General features: G+C 43.1%; 1 long non-coding RNA gene across 1 annotated transcript in view; it reads right to left on the reverse strand.

Moving 5' to 3' along the window:
* Nucleotides 1-976: 976 nt before the first annotated feature.
* The window catches only part of LOC140075273 (uncharacterized), a 38,866-nt gene continuing 17,428 nt past the window's right edge, over nucleotides 977-22,414 (reverse strand). Inside the window, exon 3 of the long non-coding RNA XR_011849380.1 lies at nucleotides 977-2,445. This is a non-coding gene — a long non-coding RNA (uncharacterized lncRNA). The remainder of the gene's footprint in view (nucleotides 2,446-22,414) is intronic.

Here is a 22,414-nt window from a genome sequence, read left to right on the forward strand (position 1 = left end):
AAAAAGTGCAAATATTTATTAATAACAAAATATTAGATAAAAACATGTGTGGAACAATAAAAGGAACATTGGCTGTAGGAGACAGAAGATCATATAGACCCGGCACTATGGAATACAGAGAGTAAATACTGCAAAGTCAGAGGCATATAGAAAAACATACTAAATAGAAAGCATTATAGCAATGACTATGCCTAGCAGGTTTAGCAGTAATAGAGTGTGTTTGGCATATACATCATCAAATAACTAAGCTAGTCGTTGGTACTTAGCAACTAGCATAGCTAGAAAATGCCTAAATCTGTATCCATAATTACCTGGGTATTTATGGATACCCTGGTATGGGTACCAGGGTATTTCCAGCGACCAGGTAATTATGGATACAGATTTAGGCATTTTCTAGCTATGCTAGTTGCTAAGTACCAACGACTAGCTTAGTTATTTGATGATGTATATGCCAAACACACTCTATTACTGCTAAACCTGCTAGGCATAGTCATTGCTATAATGCTTTCTATTTAGTATGTTTTTCTATATGCCTCTGACTTTGCAGTATTTACTCTCTGTATTCCATAGTGCCGGGTCTATATGATCTTCTGTCTCCTACAGCCAATGTTCCTTTTATTGTTCCACACATGTTTTTATCTAATATTTTGTTATTAATAAATATTTGCACTTTTTTCATGATTTCACTGTATCTGAGTCCTTATTCATTTCCCCTCTCCTTCTCTTGTTTTCTGATTTATAGTTATATTCTTGTACAGAGGGGCAGTATTATAGTAGTTCTATTCTTGTACATAGGGGAAATATTATGGTAGTTATATTCCAGTACATAGGGGGGAGTATTATAGTAGTTCTATTCATGTACATAGGGGGGATTTTTATTTGTAAAAAAAACCAAAAATACATAATACATTCTGATCAAAAGAAACAATTATTTAACAGAATTCATACATCAAAAATAAATTTATAACATGCAACATAAATATCCATTATTGGTTAAAGGAAAAAAGGAATAAATAAACATAATTACATGATCCATTAGTCCAGACATATGTTCCTCCACATTTTTTTATACTCTTCTTTTTTCCAACCTCTATGTATCTGACTATGTGCTGGAAGGACTCGCTGTGGGTGGAGACTCCATTTTAACGGCCACGTATGTGGTGTTAAACAGTATGGCGACCCCGGCATATGTCTTCACAGCCAGTGACCAGTGAGAAAGACCAGACCCCTACTCACGCTCAGCTTCACGGAAATGCCCTAAGGTGGTCAGACGTATCTCCTGCAGGAAGATGACATCCAGATATGTCAGGTGGTCATACGCAGCGTGTCTAGTCCTTCTTACCTTAACGCTGTTAACATTGCTAGAAGCAATTTTTAGAGAGAACCCAGCCATTACAACGAGAAAAAGCAGAGCAGCGACCCCCATCATTATCAGCCATCATCCTCCCCCTGTCTACCACCTGTCTCCATGTCTGATTCCACAGAGGCCTCTACAGAAGGGGGCTTCTTTTTAGTTGGGGTGGTCCCCTGTGTCTGCCTCATACTCATTTTCAATGCACTGTAACTCACACTCACTACTTTGTATGACTGACTCCTGTCAGACTGCTCTGATCTGGTGTACTTGTGCACTGTACTGGTCTGACTGACTCTTGTCAGACTGACTCCCTGAGAGACCAACTGATCTGACTCCTGTCAGACTGGTCTCTCTGACTGGATTGCCTCCAGTCTTCTTCTGATCTCTAGAACTTTCCTGACAGGGGTTTTATTACTCCCACTGGTCAGGTGGTGGTTACTCCTCCAATTACATCCCAGCTTACAAGACAATAAGATAACAGATGTGATTGGCTGATGGAATGACATCACATTAACCAATTAACTCCTGCCTTACCAGACAAGAGCTACCGCTGCAGTGTTTCCCGTGTTGTGTAGTGACCTGCAGTGGGGTTGATCAGACTCCACACAGCTTGCAAGCTACATATTGGGATGTATTCACAACAACCCCTCTGCCTTGTATCGGCAGGGGTGTTGCATAATTATACTGCCTAAGTTTCACCAACACCTTCCACCCCGCAGTTCAGATGCCATCAGCGTCTCTGTTCTTGGTGAGGTCAGACACCAGATCACAATGGCGCCAGAGCAACACCAGAATATTCTGAGGAGGTACTGATTAGTTCCAGAATATCACATTGACCAACATGGTATGTGGCTTGGATATGGGAACAAACATGTCTGGCCCTGTCTGTCTGGTAGGTTGATAACTGCCAGGATGTCATCTGGTGAGAACCCCATCTGGCGACACAGGAGATCCTTCACCACAAACCTCCTATCTGAGAGATCTTCCTTGGTTTTTAAAGCACACCACATTCTTCCACTTAAACGCCTGCTCCGGGTGTTTTGAGGAGGTTCCTGATGATGCTCACTCTTGTTATTGGGGGAGGGTCTGATCTAGAGGAGGAAGCAAAAAAGGGGGTAAGGATCGGCACTCCAGGCTTTCTAAAACATAGTTCTTCTTTATTCAAAATACATTAAAATCCATAAAGAGATCATAGTGCATAGTCCATAGACCTACGCGTTTCGAACATTAACATTAGTTCTTACTCATGGTCTGAAAAACATTAGCAAGGACCTGCATTTAAAAAAGGGATACAACAGGTGGAACTAACTACATTGATTGGCACATGCGCATGGTAGAATAGCTAAGCATGTTGTTATGTAAACATGGAAACAAAATGTTAACTGTTAGTAAATATGTTGCAATACGTTCGAAAACATATACAAGTTATAGTGCATATAGTTGTTGTCTATGTGTTTTGTTGCCTATTGTTTAAATTTGTCGGGTGAAGCAGTTTTGCACCTCACTTCGCACTTTAAATGCTGGTTGCTTTTTTCAAGTTGATGATTTTTTGAATAATAAGTTTTTTAGTGCGAATAGAACCTTGTGTATATGAGCCTTTCATATATTACATGCACAAACCATAGTGCAACCTTTTACATATGGAATCAGTACTATAACAGGATACTTATCCATACATCTGGAAACATCGTAAAACAATTGTTTTTTGTGAGTCTTGGCCTCCCTAAAAAAATTTTTTGGGCACATATATATATTCTACCATTTTTTCTTTGCAACAACATCATATTTGCGTAGGTGTTTTTAAATAAGATACAACAGGAACTATGGATACTAACAACATTGCTTTTGAGAATGTGGATAATAGCACGAGAAGAAATCGAGCAGCAGAGATTTTTTCAAAACAAGGAACAGAAAATTCAAGTGTACGTTTTTTGATGCAGGAATTGGAGATATAGATGTCGGACCAAGTGAAAATTTGGTGGGACTATACAACACTACAGTCCTATTTAGAAAGAGCAATGATACCGAGGGGTCTTAGGATCAAGAAACTTCCGACTGTAATATACAATGATGACTTTTCTAAACAATGGAACCAAATATTGTCGGAGTGTTCCTTAAACCTAATGAAACTCATTATCTCTATGGAAAAAGACAAGTTATCATCCATAGAAGAGGACATTGCCAAAATACGTGAATCCTTGAAACCGCATGTAGAAAAATCTGAATTTAAGGACTTAGATGCGAAACTTAAGGACAATATTGCAGATATGGAAAATGCCATAACACAAATTAAACAGAATAAATTTAATAGAGATTTACGAGATTATGAGAAAGATTGTGTTTATACGTGGCACGCTTATAGGAGACACAGCCGTGCCACATCATCTATCTTAAGAAGCACAAATAGACGCAAATACTCTCACAGTGCGAGCAAAGTGGGCTTTACTTCATCTGAACAAGAGTCAACAGATGTGGTCACAGATGACTCTGATAGTGAAGGTGCAACTGCAACCAATCAAACCCGACAAACACATAAGTCAGATCAGACAAAAAACAACAAAACACAACAACATCAAAAAAACTCCAAAAACCAAAATCAAAAAAACGCACAAGACGTGCAGGAAAAAGACATAGGCGCACAATACAACACCAGGGCGACGAACCCCAACAGCAACAGGAAGCGGAAGAACTAACGGTACTCAATCTATCTGCCTGTGTTCTCACTACGGAACAAAAACAGGTTCTTGCCAAAGGTCTCAACTTTGTACCTACCACTAATTTTGACTTATAACATACACTGCTGGACGTAAATAAATTTGTACGGTTACTGACCCTTAAGAGACATTTTTTCAATCAAGATTCTATGGATCCAAATCAAATAGTCAATGTTCCGGAGATACCTCACCTGGATACATACAATGAATTTAAAGATCATACTTTTCGGGACCAATGTGTAATTTATAACTTACAGCAACTGTCAGACGAAAACAGAATCAATAAGGATAAGGTGCCTCCAATCTCTATCAAAAATACCAAATTTTACCCTATAGGGTCCAGAACAAATGAAATGGACATGTTTCAAACAAGGGTCGAGAGGGATCTACAAGATCTTAACAAGAAACATCAACATTTACAACGCAATATGTCCAAGGCACAAGAGAGGGCATTGAAGGAGCTCCAGAATAATGGGAACATAACTGTTCGTATGGCAGATAAAGGCGGCTCTATTGTTGTTATGGACAGTGGCCTCTACGAAAAATGTATAATGTTAATGCTAAGTGATAATATGGTATATAAAACATTAACCAGTGACCCCACCAATGACATCAAACAAAGGGTAATATCCAACACACAGTGGGGATTATCCCTGGGTCTGCATACAGAAAAAGAGGCATCTTTTTTGGTCCCAGATTTCCCCTTATGTCCTATTTTTCATGCGTTTCCCAAAACACACAAAAATATTTTTCCCCCACCTTTACGCCCCATTATTTCTGGAGTTAACTCTCTTTTGGAATGAGTTAGTGGGTGGCTAGACTCCTATCTGCAGCCCATGGTGAAAGCATTACCGGGTTACATACAAGATACCAAACAAGTATTGCAAATTATGGAAAAATTGGAATGGAGAGACAGTTTCCTGTGGATTACATGTGACATAGTCTCATTATACACTAATATACCGCATGACAAAGCATTAACAGCTCTGGAACAACACATGAGTCTTTTTACTGACTATTCTTATGAGTTACAACAATACATTCTTGCAGTAACCCACATATTACTCACCAACAATTTTTTCTCGTTGAACAACACCTTTTATATGCAGATCCAGGGGTGCTCGATGGGGTCCTGTTTTTCGCCATCATTGGCTAACATTTATGTAGCCTGGTGGGAACGCAACTACTTGTATAACATTACTAACTCTTTCGTCAACAATATACACTGGTATGGAAGATATATAGATGACGCCCTGCTCATATGGGACGGATGTGAGCAGGACGTCATCGAGTTTATACGGTATATCAATGATAACGACTGTAACCTATCATTCACTTATGAGATCAATCGACACAAAATTCCATATTTAGATATCATGTTGATAGGTAATTTAAGAACACAATCTATACAGACAGAATTATACCGTAAAAGTACCAGTGGAAATTTGGTGTTACAAGCTTCTAGCTGTCATCCCCGTCATGTGGTAAGAAATTTGCCAGTAGGCGAATTCATTCGTGCTCGCAGGAGTTGCAGCACAGAGGAGTCCTTTTCTCGTGAATGTGATGTTATAGCCACGAGACTGATTGAAAGAGGATACCACAAACCTGTCATACAAAGAGCTATAAACATAGCTAAAACCAAAACTAGACGATCCCTATTATCTGACAGCCGACATAAACCTAATGCCCATGCTGAGGTGGTTTTTTCTACCACATATAGTAATGAATTTGAACAAATAGTGGCTATAATTAAGAAATACCTACCTATGTTAACAGCAGATAGAAAATTGAAACAAATCTTGAATAATGGATGTCAGTTTATATCACGTAGGGCTCGCACAATCGGCAACGTAGTTTCCCCCTCAACATACGTTTCACAGCATAACAGAGATCATGGCACATGGCTTTCTGTTAAAGGCTCTTACAGATGTGGGGGTAATAGATGCAGTTGCTGTAGTCATATGCGCAATACAACTACATTTTGTAATATTACTGCTAGCAGAGAATGGAGCATAAAATCATTCATTAACTGCAATACAAAATATGTAGTGTACTTAGCGGAATGTACACAATGCAATCTCTACTACGTGGGCAGTACAATCCGCCCTTTAACCCCTTCCCGACATTTGACGTAATAGTACTGCATCGCGGGAGGTGCGTTCCCGCAAAATGCAGTACTATTACGTCATGCTTCTGGCACCAGCCGACACCTGCCTCTAACACCCGCGATCGGAGATTTCTCCGATCGCGGGTGTTAACCCCTGACACGCCGCGGTCGCGCTGACCGCGGCGTGCAAGGGGCATTTCAGAGGAATCGGACCCCCCCGCGGCGCTTACCGGGGGGGGGTCCGCTGCTCCGATCGCAGCCCCGGGACTGCCGGTGCCCGGGGCTGCGCGATCCTCCTGCCGGGAGCCGGTCCTGCCTTCTGACAGGACCCGGCTGTAACACACTGAGCATGCGCAGCATGCTCAGTGTGTTACATTACACAGTGTAATACATCTGTATTACACTGTGTAATGTGAAGAAGAGCTTGAACAAGTGATCAGTGGATCACTTGTTCAAGCTAACCTGTAAAAGTTAATAAAAATGTTAAAAACACTACATAAAAACACTACATAATAAAAATAATTAATTAAATAAAGTTAGAGTCCCCTAAACACAAATATTACCTATACACATGCAATAAAGTGAAAAAAACACAAAATCGCCAAAAAACCCCACATATTTGGTATCGCCGCATCCGTAACAATCCGTACAATAACTCAGAAACATTATTGGACCCGCTCGGTGAACGCCGTAAAAACAAAACCCGAAAAACACGCCAAAAATGTACATTTTTCATAAAATCTCTACACAAAAATGTTCTAAAAAGTGATCAAAAAAAGTTATGTGCGCAAAAATGGTACCACTGAAAAGAACAACTCAACACGTAAAAAATAAGCCCTAAACTAGCTCTGTCAACCAAAAAATATTAAAGTTATGTCTCCGAAAAGATGGCGATGCAAAAACAAATGAGATTTCCTCTATATTAGTTTTTATCCAGTAAAATTGTAAAAATAAATGAAAAACTATATAAATGAGGTATCACCGTAATCGTAGTGACCTATAGAATGAAGATAATATAATATTTTTAGTGTACGGTGTACGACCCCCAAAAAATATGAAAAGAAAGTAAACCAAAATTGACAATTTTCTTTTCACCCATACATTAAAGAGTTAATAAAATCTCATCAAAAAGCTACAGACCCACTAAAATGAAGTATTTGTAAAGTGCATCTCATGTCACAGAAAATAAGCCCTTATATGTCCAAATTGCCAAAAAAATAAAGATTGTATAGCCAATAAAAATTGACAATGCATAATCTGCTCTGAATGGCGCAGCTTCCCTTCGACGCCCTGGCGTGTGCCCATAAAGCAGGTTACCACCACATATGGGGTATTATTATATACGGAAGAGATTGGGTATCAAATTTTGTGGAGCGTTTTGGTATTTTATCCACTGAGAATTTGTACATTTTTTGAAAAACATATTAATTTAGCCAAAAAAATTTTACTTTCAAAATTGCATCCGATTTTGTTTTAACCCCTGTAAAACAATTAAAGGGTTAACAAACTTCATAAAAGTTGTTTCACGTACGTTGAGGGGCGTAGTTTCTATAATGGGGTAATTTATGGGGTTTACTTTTATTTAGGTCTCTCAAAGTGATTTGAAACCTGAGCAGGTCCCTCAATAGCAGGATTTTGCATTTTTTATGAAAATGTGAAAAATCGCACCTAATGTTCAGAGCCCCATAACATCCTACAAAAATAAGAGTATGCATAAAAAACCATGTCCCCATAAATTAGACATTTAGTGAATGTTAGTTATTACGTTTTTTTGCGGTTATGACTATGTATGGAAAAAGTAGAACATTTTGAAGTTCAAAAATCAAAAATTTTTCCAAATTTTCACCAAATATCTGATTTTCTCATAAATAAATGCAAAACATACCACCAAAATTTTTCAAATAACCTGAAGTACGATGTGTCACGAGAAAACAATTTTAAAATCACTTGGATATGTTAAAGCGTTCCGAAGTTATAACCACTTATAGTGACACAGGGCAGATTTGAAAAAATGGGCCGTGTCAGGAAGGTGAAAAGTGGCTTCAGCGTTAAGGGGTTAAAGAAAAGGATTGCAGAACATATGACAGATGGCTCCAAAATACGTTTGACTGACAAAAATATATCTAGTCTATCCAAACATTTTTTGGAGAGACATGACGGGGACCTCTCGAACCTATTAGTTACCGGCATAGAAAGAGTTACCGCCCCTAGTAGAGGCGGAGACCGTACTCACAAACTCCGCAATCGAGAAATGTTGTGGATCCTCCAGTTAGACACACGTATGCCTAGTGGTCTTAATAACAAAACGGACACAATGTATCTCTATTAATGTATTGAATGACATCTCCAACTATATGCACTATAACTTGTATATGTTTTCGAACGTATTGCAACATATTTACTAACAGTTAACATTTTGTTTCCATGTTTACATAACAACATGCTTAGCTATTCTACCATGCGCATGTGCCAATCAATGTAGTTAGTTCCACCTGTTGTATCCCTTTTTTAAATGCAGGTCCTTGCTAATGTTTTTCAGACCATGAGTAAGAACTAATGTTAATGTTCGAAACGCGTAGGTCTATGGACTATGCACTATGATCTCTTTATGGATTTTAATGTATTTTGAATAAAGAAGAACTATGTTTTAGAAATCCTGGAGTGCCGATCCTTACCCCCTTTTTTGCTTCCTCTATTACGTTGGGACGCTCCGACAAGCCCATTGTGGATTCGTGCACCGGACTACACAAGTGTTTCCCGCGGCTCTTCAAGGTTCACGTGAGTGAGCAACACGCTCTATGTGTTTTCTGATCTAGAGGGCCCGGACTCATCTGGGGGGCTTAATGTTATAGGGGGGGAGTCGCATACGTTATTCTGCACAAGCCTCTGCCCCCCATCCTCCTCTATGTTATTCTCAGGTGGCTGCACATCCCATACAGATTGAGGGTCCTCTCCATACCCCGACCCCTCAGGAACATTATGACTCCAGTCTCTATTCCAGCAGTAGAGTGGTCCTGGGTCACCACATCAACCTGACGTATAGGTACATGTCCACTGTCCTGCTGTAGTGTAGTGCCTTCTGCAACTTGTGGTGCCTGTGCATGCTCCTGCTGAGGGACGGCTGCAGACTTTTGCAGCTCCTGTTTTCCCTTATTGCCCTCTTGAAACACAAAACTTGGAGCTTGTAGTATGGGGCTTGTTCCTCTCTCATAAAGGGATGTACTGGACACTGACACAGTGTCAGAGGGTTTGGACATAAATGAAACATTTTGTCTCTCTGCTTGTCTTGCAAAGCATTCCTTGTTCCTATAGGACAGTGGCCCCATCTTCTCCAGGATACAGTCCATCTCCCCCGCCACCACCGCCAGCTCTTTGCTTAGTGAGTGTTGTTGGATGAGTCCCTGGTTAATGGATGGGGGAGCCTGTGTTGGTAAGCAGCCGTATTCAGGGATCAGACAGAAGCAACGTTGTGCAAATCAACTTACAGTTCTTTATTGAACAGCAGGCATTGGCCCAAACATGATTAACATCAGCTTCTGGTACTGGAGTGGTCATGGAGGGTGGTCCACAGCAATAGTGCACCAGCCTGTTAGAAGATGCAGGCTGGGATAGTTGAGGTGGAGCTGTGTCCAAATTGTGGAAGCTGCAGCTCTGGGGTTAGAGTCTCCTGATTCAGTTCCCGGGATTGGTATCTGTAGCAGCACTGAGGGTGTGCGAATATTTCCGATTTGCGCCGATTGTACCTGAATTGCCCCGGGATTTTGGCGAACGCGATCGGATTGTGGCGCATCGGCGCTGACATGCACGCGACGGAAATCGGGGGACGTTGCCGAACGAAAATCTGATGGATTCGGAAAAACCGTCGCATTTAAGAAAAAAAATGTGTCGCGAAAATTACACTTGCCTTCACCAGGTATAGGCCGGTGAATTTCAGGGCATTCCAGCGCGCCTCCGGGGAACTTCAGCGCAGCACCTGGTGGACGGCGGAGGAACTGCCTTAGTGAATCCCGGCCGGACCCGAATCCACCGCAGAGAACGTGCCGCTGGATCGCGAACGGACCGGGTAAGTAAATCTGAACCACTGTCTCCTTGGGATTAGACCACAGAACAGACCACAGACCATGTGCTCCCACTGTACAGGGGTTTTATACTTCACTTAAATTTTTTCTCCCTCTATTGTGGCTTCTAGTCAAGTCTGTCTTCCACCCCGAGAACAGATCTTTGGTCTGTGGAGTGGAATCTGCGTTTCTAACAAAGACTTTTAAGGGAGGTTCACCAAAACCCCAACTTCCTTTGAAAGACAAGCGAACCACTAGGCTATCTCGACCTAGGTGAGGCTTTAGTCTTAGGTAGTGGAAGAATGAATTGGACTCCAGTCTTAAAGGGGCGGCGTCCCAATTTTTCTCAACTCATTGAAAGGTGACGGGGGAACGGTTTCTTTTCACTGGTGAGCGTGGCATGGTCCTGGAGAGTAGTGGAAGCATTCCAAACCCCGTATTAAATGGGTGCGGGTTTTAAAGGTGAGGTTCACTTACTTCCTCCCCAAGAACAGATCTTTGTTCTGTGGGGTGGAATCTCACCTCAGGCAGAAAAAAGGCTACGATCGGCCATGTTTAGCAGGTAATAAATATAAATACCTTGTTGGTTGCAGGCAGGGCACAGTGCTGGGATCTACCAGAGCCCCTGTGTGCAGCCAGTTACCTGCTGCATGGGTTCTGACAATTTCCACATCATTAATATGGTCTTGTTTATGCACTGTGGTCTATACACAGAAGAAGTCAGGACAGGTCTTGTTTATGCACTGAGGTCTATACACAGAAGAAGTCAGGACAGGTAGAGGTGTCACCATGCAGCGTGAGTGGCATTCTGATCCCCAACGCAGGACCTCCCCAGGAGAAGAGACGAGCTGGAGCGTGGTAGAACATAGAAGAACAGTCTTTCTTTGTGAAGAGCTCCAACTTTAAGAGAAACTGGTTCAGTGCAGTACCAGACCGTATCGGACAAGAATTGGAGGATATGGATAGGGGCTTCTCGAGAGCCACCACAATGCGATACTGGGAGACCAGAGCAGCATCCACAAAGTTCCCTGCAGAGCCAGAGTCCAAGAAAGCAGAAACTTGCATAGGAGTGTGTATACCGACAGTGAGGAGCACACTGAGGAGTGTGTATACCGACACTGAGGAGACGTTGAGAAGCGGTTTCACACTATCTCCCTTGAATCCTAGGTGCTGGCATTTCCTGGACACTGGGGATGGACCGGACAAGCCCCAATGAAGTGCTTAGTACTGGTGCAGTACAGGTACAGATTCTCCTTGCAATGTCTGGAACGTTCCTTGGCGGAGAGAAGGACCATCTCAACTTGCATAGGCTCCTCTGCAGACTGTGTGGCCAGAGGCTGGAACAGCCTTTGGAAAACCGGGCCAAGTGAGGTAGACGTGGAAGCCGGGCTGGGGATGCTCATGACGCAACTCTTCAGCACGCTCCATGAACCGCACATCTATCCGAGTGGCCAAGGTGATGAGCCCACTCAGAGTAGACGGCAGGTCACTGGCTGCCAATGCGTCTTTACCTGAGATTACAGTCCATTTTTAAATGTTGTGGACAGGGCCGCGTCATTCCAAGAAAGCTTGGAAGCCAGGTACAGAACTTGACAGCATACTCGTATACGGGCGAGTCTTCTTGGCGTAAGTTCAGCAGCGCAGGAGTGACCGGAGAAGTCACAGGAACTGACGCAGGAGTAGTTGCTGTAGCCGGACGCTGAGAGACAAGCAGCTGTTGCAGCTCGGCAGTAACTTGGCCAAGCAGTTCTCCTTGCGACGCAATCTGCTGGGTCTGCAGGGCGACAACACTGGAAAGATCATCCAGAAACAGAAGCGGCACCTTGGCAGGGTCAATGGACGGATCTTACTGTCAGGGTTCGGGGTCAGTGGACCCCCTGGACCACCACGGGAGATGGTACTTGCCGACACCTGGGACCGGAGTCTAAGTGGCACCCGGTCTTCAACATAGCCCGTCGCAAAGCAGGATGGACTTGCTGTGGCAGGGTCCCACCAGGTCGTTCCACAGGTGCGACCTAAGTCGAGGTACAGATTCAGCGGGCAGTCTTGTAGTCTCGTAGTAAGGTACATGCACGTAGTCAGGGCTGGCGGCAGAGATGTAAGGTCAAAGGTCAGGTCCAAGGTCACAACTGGAATTGAAGCGGAGCAGGAACGGGAACAAAGAGGTAAACAGGCACAACACAAGGAAGCTTTCTCTTATCACCATAAAGCTCAAAGATCCGTTGAGGAGTGAAGGGAGCTGCTGGTCTTGGTGGGAAACACGGAAGTGCCAGCGCCAATTTGGCCCTTTAAATCTTCGATTGCCGGGGGTCTTGAGCACCCTCAAGGGATTGGGGATGCATACGTGGCCTAACCGGGACGGGAGCAGGAGCGTGGTGAGGTGAGTGCGGGCCGGGAGACGGGGCTACGCTGCCACGGATAGGGGCGTGGGTGTGCCTGCAATTAAAGGCATGGATTGCAGGGACACCCATGACACATACATTGCGAGTGCGGTAAACATCCGCGGCTAACATCCATGATTGGTTCTGTGAGGTCATCAGGGGGCGATGATCCATCACCATGACAGCTGGGAACCTCAATGAGACTCACTGGCCTGTCTCGTAGCAAGACCTTTAAGGGTTGCCGTTAATGATACAGATCTGCCGTAGAATGTCCACTGCAATACACTGTTATTGCAGTATATGGTATGACCCATCAGACCCCCTTGAGCCCTAAAATATTACTAAAAGAAAACTTTAATAAATAAAAAAAAAATCAGATACTCCCCGTTCTTTTCCCCAGAACTTATAGAAAAATAAACAAATAAAATCATGAACATGTTAGGTATCCACGCATCCCAAAAAACCCAGTCTAGAAAATATAAATGTATTTTTCCAGTAGTAAACTGGTAATGGATGATAGCATCCAAATGTGCATTTTTTTGTAATTTTGCAACATATAAAATTTTGAAAAAAAGTGATCAAAAGATTATGCTTAAAGTTGTAGCAACATAAACCCTTGTCCCACAAAAAAAATAAAAATACTCCTAACACAGGTCTGTATGTATGAAACCCTTATCAGACTACAGGGAAATGAAGAAATATTTTTTTAATGTAAAAAAAGGTTTACATTTTTAAAAAAAAATATATTAAAACCCTGTGATTGTACTGACCGAACCTCTAAAGGGAAAATATCAATTGGAGTGCAGAGTAAAAGCCACAAACTAAGAGCCCACAAGAAAATGGTGCAAATGCGCTGTTTGTTTTTTCAACAATTTCACAGCATTTGGAATTCAATCCCGGCTGCTCAGTACAAAACATGGAATATTAAATACTGACTTTAGGAAATATAATTTTTTTACAGAAAACGCATGGACAAATAAAGTTTTGTACTTTCCTTTGCTACCATGGTACAACATTGACAAAAATCAAGCCATATGATCGAACCTACAAGTAAGTTCATTGATAGTTTGGCTAAGAAGAACATATTCTGGACAGAGGGATCCAGCAAAATGAACGATCTATAACAAAAATAAGTTTTATACATAAGGTACAGGCAGTCCCCGGGTTACGTACAGGATAGGTTCTGTAGGTTTGTTCTTAAGTTTAATTTGTATGTCATTCGGAACTGTATACTTTATAATTGTAACCCCAGACAGAATTTTTTTTTTGTCTCTGTGACAATTTGATTTTTAAAATGTTGGATTGTCATAAGAACCAAGATTATCAATAAAGCTCCATTGGAGACACCTTTAATAGCTGTTTATTGTAGCCTAGGGCTAAAGTACAGTAAATTACCAACATCCAGAGGTCCGTTTGTAACTAGGGATCGTATGTAAGTCGGGTGTTCTTAAGTAGGGGACCGCCTGTAATTGATATTTTTCAATAAAGTGGAAAGCTGACATATTCATGTTTCCATGTTGAAAATGATGTATAGTAATTGGTTAATACCGCCACTTTTTCACCAAAGGAAGGGTGGCATCCCATGACCACCCGAATCACCCACCAGAAGTATAGCTCCTATCTGCCGCTCTCCTTTCGCCTTCACACAGATAATGTACTATGCAATGAGACCCTTCTACTATCAGCCAATCTGCTGACTGAAGAAAAATAAGGTCCTTACTGTATAGTAAGAAATGTGCTTTGTTGGTTACCAGTCCTGTATGATATCAGGAAGGGTATTCTTTATTTATACTATAACCAGGGCCATATTTTCCACTAGGCACCCCGGGGAGAGTTCATTTATATGAAAAAAAAAATTGTGGCTGTGGGACCTGATTGACAACCCCCTGGTATGTCGAGTATGGGTGGAGCTGGTGCAGGGCACATCTACTCTTACCTGCTCCGCAACCTGGCCTGGGAGCAGCTCTATGGGACAGTCGAAGGGACGATGTGGTGGCAGAGTCTCCGCTTGCTTCTCCAAGAAGACATCAGTATAGCCCACATAAGCAGCTGGAAGACACACCAGAGGCTTAGAAGACAGTGAAGAAGACATGGAGGAGACACTGGCATTGGGGACCCCATCGAAAGAACCTCCCCAGTCTTCCAGTTGAGGACAGGAGCATTTTACTGCAACCAAGGAAGGCCCAATAATATGGAGCAGGTGGACCGAGGAAGCAGATAGAATGACAGTCTCTCAGAGTCTGCCCACTGACGGAGGAGATAACTAGTGGCTTCTCAAGGCAGACCACAGGAAGGTGATACTGGGAGACTAGGGCAACATCCACAAAGTTTCCTCTGGCGCCGGAATACAGGAAGGCAGAGGCTTGAAACTGAGTACCTGTCCTGGAGCTGAATAGAACAGGTATGTTTAGGTGTGGAGAAGCTTTGTTCTCACCTAGGGACGCTTCTCCCAAGAACCCAATGTGCGTGCGTTTCCTGGACGCTGAGGACACACTGGATAAGACAGAAGAAAATGCTCCAGGCACAATAGACGCAGAGGTTCTCCTGTCGTATCCTGGATCGTTCTTGGGAGGTTAGCCGAGCTCTATCCACCTGCATGGGCTTCTCAATAGTAGACACAGAGGTTGGTAGACAGATGTCAGACTCTGACTTGTGCTTGTTCAGCTTCCTGCTCCCCCGAGCGTTCAGAAGCTAAAGAACGGAATCAAACCGCGTAGGCACCAACTGAGGAGTCCCCTTGGTGTAGAAGACGCCCAGGCTGGTTCTTTAAAGACTGAGCAGAATTCAGCGAAGAAAGAGGAGATGTTAGGTGTGACCAGGGCGTTCCTGTCCCAGAGAGGGTGGCCCATGCTAGGGCTTTCCTGGAGAGTAGGCTGACCACAAATGCCACTTTAGACCTCTCTGTGGCGAACTGTGTAGGCATCAGCTTGATGTGCAGTGAGCACTGTGTGATGAAGCCCCTGCGCGACTTGGCGTCTCCGTCATATTTGGATGGCATAGACAAACACAGTCTGGGTTCGGCTGAAATCTCTGTAGCCACTATAGCAGGAGGTGCTGCAGGAACTGGAGACTGCTGCTGGGCGGCCAATAGCTGTTGCATAATGGCAGTGAGCTGAATGATCTGCTGGCCCTGCACGGTAATCTCTGAGACTTCTGAGCCACGATGGTAGTGAAACCTTGGCGGGATCCATGGCCGGATCTTAGGCCCCTTCCACACTAGCGAGTGTGATGCGATGAACTCGCATCACACTCGCAACGCAAGCTGCCGGGAACGCACGGGCCGAACGCTGCACCGCGGGAGTGAACTGACATGCTGAGTTCACTCCCGCGGTGCAGCGTTCGGGCCGTGCGTTCCCGGCAGCTTGCGTTGCGAGTGTGATGCGAGTTCATCGCATCACACTCGCTAGTGTGGAAGGGGCCTTACTGTCAGTAACCAGGGGTAGTGGATCTACTGGACCACAGCGGATGATGACCTAATCCGAGTGAAGTCAGGAATGGAGCCGAGGTCACAATGGGAAATCACCATAAATGAAAGGGATTTCAGGAGCAAGCATTCTCAAAGGCACAAGGCACGGAGATCTGGCGGGGCATAAGGGAAGAGGCGGGCTATTTATTAAGTTACCAGGTGGTCTGCTTCAATTAGCGGTGCAATGGCCCTTTAGATGTCTTAGATGTCCGTTGAGTGCGGGCCCCAGGAGGCGCCGGAAATGCATGTCAGAGTGAGGAGACCGTCGCTGGAGCATGGCAGGGTTAGAGGATCCGCTGAGCTTTGGGGGCACAGAGAGGCACATGGGTCGCAGGGTCACCCGTGACAGGGGTTAGGGGTTTTACCATAGGGTCTGCTGAGGGGAGAATCTTTTTGTATGTGAACTACTTGCTCCTATATCTGGAGGATGCGGCTGTGTCCATTGGCCTGGTTATGGATTTCATCCAGGTTTTTGGAGACAGGTCAGACCTTAGAATTACATGGGACAAATCTATTATTTTTTCACTCACTGCCCCTCCCACCCCTTGTGTAAATCCCGTGTTCACCTCCCCTCCTGAGGATAGTACAGAAATTTAAATATATTGGGACAGTGTCTGTCTGTCACCAAGATTATGTGGTGGCAATTTTGATATCGCTCTTAGATAGAATTAGTAAAGTCTGTGTGTGATGCCGGGACCAGCCACGACTCAGCCCTGCAGTCAGAGCCCTTATCCACATCAGATACACTGTTAAAAGAATGTTTAGGTAATGTGTCTGATGCTTATGTGTTTTGTGTAGTGTGCTAATTTGTGTATGCAGGTGTGATGAATGTAGTATGTGTCAGTGTTTGCCTGTACTCTATATGGTTTGTGTAAAAACACCCATCCCCCTCTGCACTGTACAACGACCACCCACCCCCACACTGTATAACAATGAAATATTGTAATTCCAGCCTTATAATGCACCACTAAAGTTGCTGAACCTCTTATGCTCCCAGTGCCTGCAGATTGAGTAGAAGGTACACAATCATTACTGCGATATTTATGCACAGTAATGATTGTCTTGCATACGTTGCAGTCTTTTAACATTATCTACACCTATATATAAATACACAATGGGGCAGATTTACTTACCCGGCCCATTCGTGATCCAGCGGCACGTTCTCTGTGCTGGATTCGGGTCCAGACGGGATTTATTAAGGTAGTTCCTCCACCGTCCACCAGGTGGCGCTGCTGCGCCGAAAAGCATCTGAACGCGCTGGAATTCACAGAGGCCGGCTGAGTGAAGGTAAGCGCAAGCTTCGTGACACATTTTCCGTTTTAAAATGCGGCGGTTTTTCCGAATACGTCGGGTTTTCGTTCGGCCACGCCACCCGATTTCCGTCGCGTGCATGCCGGCGCCGATGCGCCACAATCCGATCGCGTGCGCCAAAATCCTGGGGCAATACAGGTAAAATCAGCGCAAATCGGAAATATTCGGGTAACACGCCGGGAAAACGCGAATCGGGCCCTTAGTAAATGACCCCCAATATCTACTTGAAAATATAATACTCCTCATCGTCGAAAAATACTCCTGAAAAATGGTAAGAGCAGTATCATTACCCTTCTGGAAAAAGTTTAGTGTGACCACTGTCTGTGGGACATTGTGAGGGAAAAGATAGTATGAAAGCCAAGTCTATAGGATGCCCTCAGGGCAAGATATCAGCAAAGAAAGATTTTCAGTCATACAAGGGTTGTTTATACCCTTGTTTATACCCCCCACAAGCAGGGGGGCTGGTCAGCGAATGTTAGAATCTATTTTGATCAAAGTCTCTAAATCTAAAAATTGTCATTCTTTAGGGGTCCCAGGTGGATTGTTTGATCTCGCATTTCTGCTTTCCCAGATGCTAAACCTATAAAGTCTTGTAATGTATTAAGTTCTGTTTTCTTTCTCTTTTTATTTTACAATATTGTTTTTTTTGCATTGTATGTTTTGTCTTTTTAATTTGTCACCATTTTTGTATAATACCCCTTTTTATTTGTAAGCACTGTCCTTTTGATATTAAACTTCCATTTAATAGGACCTTCTTGGTATAACTATTCCATATGTGAGACACGGCAGGCTACTTTCCTGAACCTAAGTCAGCTCCAGTCAGCGAACACCAAGGTTCCTAACAAATAATAATAAACTTTATATAGTGCCATCAATTTTCGTAGCGCTTTACAGATTCTGGGGAATATATACAAATAAAATAAGACAAGACACAACGTAATAACAGTCATATGAAACAATAGGAATGAAGGCCCTGCTCATAAGAGTTTTGAGTCGATAGGGAAGAAGAGGGTGATGCAAGAGGTATACGAGCTTGTATAATGGTCCAGCCATTTTTTAAATAAGGGAATATAATAATAATAATTTAACAAATAAAACTGCTGCTACCTGAACCAGCCATCAGCCTCCATCTTATATACAAAATCCAAAGTCAGTGGGACTGTAGAGAAACTTGGGGCTTGGTACCTGGCATTTTCTGGATAACAGAAAAGTACCAAGAATTGGTTAATAAAGAGGGAGTTAAAGTTGCATGCAGTTAGCAAATATGTTAGACTTGCCTAAATAAATGGGTTTTAAAGTGGTTTGCCCATGAAAGAAAATACTCAAATTTCAATCCCCTAGTGATGTTTAGTGATCACAATAAAGATAAATTTTAACCCCCTTATTTTACAATTTTACAGTTATATTGCTGTTTTAGATCCTATCACTCATTGATGGTCAATGTAAAACAGTGTGGGCAGGGACTCTAAAAGCAGAGACATTAGGGCACATTCACTTACCCGTTCCTTGGAGTTCCCCGAAAGTGCATTGTCCGACGATAATGCACTGTACCGCATTTCCCTAAGATCGTGTGCCCCACATCCTGCATGTGTCACTTCAATGCTCAGGTCCGCCTGAGTTCACCTGCATCTTCGTGGTGCATCTAAGTGTATTGTCTTGCGACACAATTTGAATCTTAAATCCCGCGCTCAGTCCAAATTAGTCGGACCGTCCGACAGCCCCCCCTATATCTGTTGCATGAAAGCCAGCGCAGCTGCGCCATGCGCAATCCCAGTGCAAACATCTGTTAAATACCTCTCAGAACTGCACAAATCCTGAAAATGGCGAACATTCCAACGAAAGTGAGTGCGCGGACCCTTAGTAAATAAGCCCCATTATGATCCTTCTAGTGCTGTAAGAGATGCTGTGTGCTGACATTGTGGTTAGATTATCAGAGTCCAGGTTTATATAAACTTTCATTTAGCTTCTGAACATTCACTATTATCTGACACATAGAAAGAGAGATGAGTCAAACACTATCAGCTCTGTTTTATGCCTCCCCTAGATAAAGACCTTATCTGCCTGTAACTTGTATATTTACTCTCTTCTCAACACTGAAAGTGCATCGTCTGTCTATAATGCAGCATCTGGCTAATCACTAAGATTGAGCGCCTGAAATCATGAATGTGTCACTTCCCCGCTCAGTTCTGACAGAGTTCACCATCTTTTTTTGTGGTGCATTTTAAACATAGAGCTTGAGACACTATTTAAAAGTTAAATATGGCACTCAATCAGAATTAGATGATATATTCAGGCTGCACAGCCTAGTAATGTAGGTGCAACTGATCCAGGGATCCTACCCCAAGAAATACATATTTCTTACACATATATAATTATACAATCTTATACAAATTAGGATCAAGCACTCTGGAATGTTTCAACATGCATTTAAAATCTTCAAGTTACGAAAATACAGCAATGGCGAATGACGTTTCGACCCGTATGGCTGTCAGGACTTGAACCGGCAGACTCCGCTGTCCCAGGCTGCAGCACTACCAACTGAGCTAAGCAACAAGTTGGACAGCTCCAGTGCTGATCCTTGGCCTAGTTTGTGACTTTCCAGTTCCTAGTTCCCTGGCCTTGCTCCACCCCTTCCCAGATTGGACTTCCTATTTAAACCCAGCCTTGCCTATACATCCTTGCAAGATTATTGTGCTTCCAGCCTGTAGTCTAGCTTGTCTCCTTCTCTCCTGCGATTGACTCCTCTATTGTGCAACGACCACTGGCTTCCACCTGACTACGATACCTGCTTGCTCCCTCAATACTGACGCTGATCTCCTGTGCTACGACCTCCGGCTTCCTCCTGACTACGATACCTGCCTGCTCCTCTGTACTGCTAAGCCTCTCCTGTGTTCCGACCTCTGGCCTTACTGACTACGATTCCTGCCTGCAATAACTCAAGTAAGTCACAACACATAGACTCCCAAACCAGACCCAGATCGTTACAGAATAATCTTGCCTATCATGGAGTCTGTTGTGACCACTCTGAGACAACAGGTGGCTGAGCTACAAGATTTTGGTGCTACTTATCAGGAAAAATTCTCTAAGTTGCAAACTCTGGTAATGGATCAACAAAAAGAAATAATTGAATTACAAAGGCAAATTCTGGCTATGCACAACCAAGGCGCAGATTCATGCCGCATGCCCCTGCCATCAAAGTTCAATGGAGAACATCGCCATTACAGAGGTTTCTTAAATCAATGCCGCATATTTTTTCAAATGCAACCTGCGCCTTTCATCACAGATAAGAAAAAAGTATTGTTTATAATCAATCTCCTGACAGATGAAGCTCTTGCATGGGCCTCGCCTTATGTGGAAAAGAACAGTGACCTCCTCAATGACTTGGAAACTTTTACCAAAGCTATGGATCAAGTTTTTGATGACCCTAATCGTTGTGCCACTGCTGAAAACAAATTACATAATCTTTGTCAAGGACGACGCTCTGTTGCTGAATATATGGCAGAATTTCATCGCTGGGTAGCTGACACCAAATGGGATTTACCAGCCCAGAAGAGTCAATTTCGACGAGGTTTATCAGAACAAGTGAAAGATGAGCTTGCCAGAGTGGAGGCCCCTGATAGTTTTGAGGACTTTGTTAAACTGTGTATCCGAATTGATCAGAGACTTACAGAACGTAGGAATGAAAAGTTGAGAATCTTTGGAAACAATCCGACCTACTCTTTCAGCCAATCTACACAACAAAAGACTGAAACAACACCTGAACCTATGCAGATTGATGTAATCCGCAAACCTCTTACTGCGGTTGAGAAAGAAAGGCGCCGTACTGAAAATCTTTGTCTTTATTGTGGAGAATCGGGACATTATGCCATCCACTATCCAAATAAGTTCCAAAGGACTGTAGTCTGCATAAGTGGGAAGTCAGTAAACAATGTTGAACTTTCTACACTACCAGATCTCCTCTGTAACTCAGGACAAAGTTAATTCATCTCATTTTGTCATTCCTATACAAATCACCATTGGGAGCCGTACGTTACAATGTTCTGCTATGTTGGATTCTGGTGCAGGGGGTAATTTTATGGACTTACAGTTTGCACTTGACCATAACATTGCACGTAGGCCAAAATCCATTCCAATCGAAATGGAAACAGTTGATGGATCACCTTTATCATCTGGGCCTGTAACTGAGGAGACAATTGATCTTGGAATTTGTATTGAACCTGATCATCATGAAACTATGACTTTTCATCTGATTTCTTCTCCCAAGTTTCCAGTCATTCTAGGAATTCCATGGTTTGCTATCCATAATCCTTTTATCAACTGGGAATCAAGGTCGGTTACCTTTCCATCTAAATACTGCAAGGACAAATGTCATATGAATCTGTTTATCCAAAAGCAAATGCAAGTCTCTGAGATTTCTCTTCAAAAGGACTTGTTGCCACCTCAGTACCAACAATTCAATGATGTCTGCAGCAAGAAAAAAGCTGATCAGCTACCTCCTCATCGCCCATATGATTGTCCTATTGAGTTGCTTTCTGGAGCGGCTATTCCTTTTGGGCGAATTTACAGTCTCTCTGAACCAGAATTAAAAGTACTCAGAGAATACATTGATGAAAATTTAAAGAAAGGCTTTATTCATCCATCTCCCTCCCCAGCTGGTGCACCCTTGTTCTTTGTAGAAAAGAAAGACTCATCCTTGCGGCCATGTATCGACTACAGAGAACTAAATAAGATTACTATTAAAAATCGTTACCCTCTCCCCCTGATTCCTGAGTTACTGGAAAGACTGCGCTGTGCCAAGATATTTACCAAACTTGATTTAAGAGGGGCATACAATCTCATACGTGTTCGTCCAGGGGATGAGTGGAAGACAGCTTTCAGAACAAGATATGGACATTTTGAATACCTGGTTATGCCATTTGGCTTATGCAATGCCCCAGCCACCTTCCAGCATTTTATAAATGATGTGTTTGAGACTTCTTGGATCAATTTGTAGTGATATATCTTGATGACATTCTAATATTTT

The sequence above is a fragment of the Engystomops pustulosus genome, chromosome 8 (assembly GCF_040894005.1).
Source record: "Engystomops pustulosus chromosome 8, aEngPut4.maternal, whole genome shotgun sequence".
Lineage (NCBI taxonomy): Eukaryota > Metazoa > Chordata > Amphibia > Anura > Leptodactylidae > Engystomops > Engystomops pustulosus.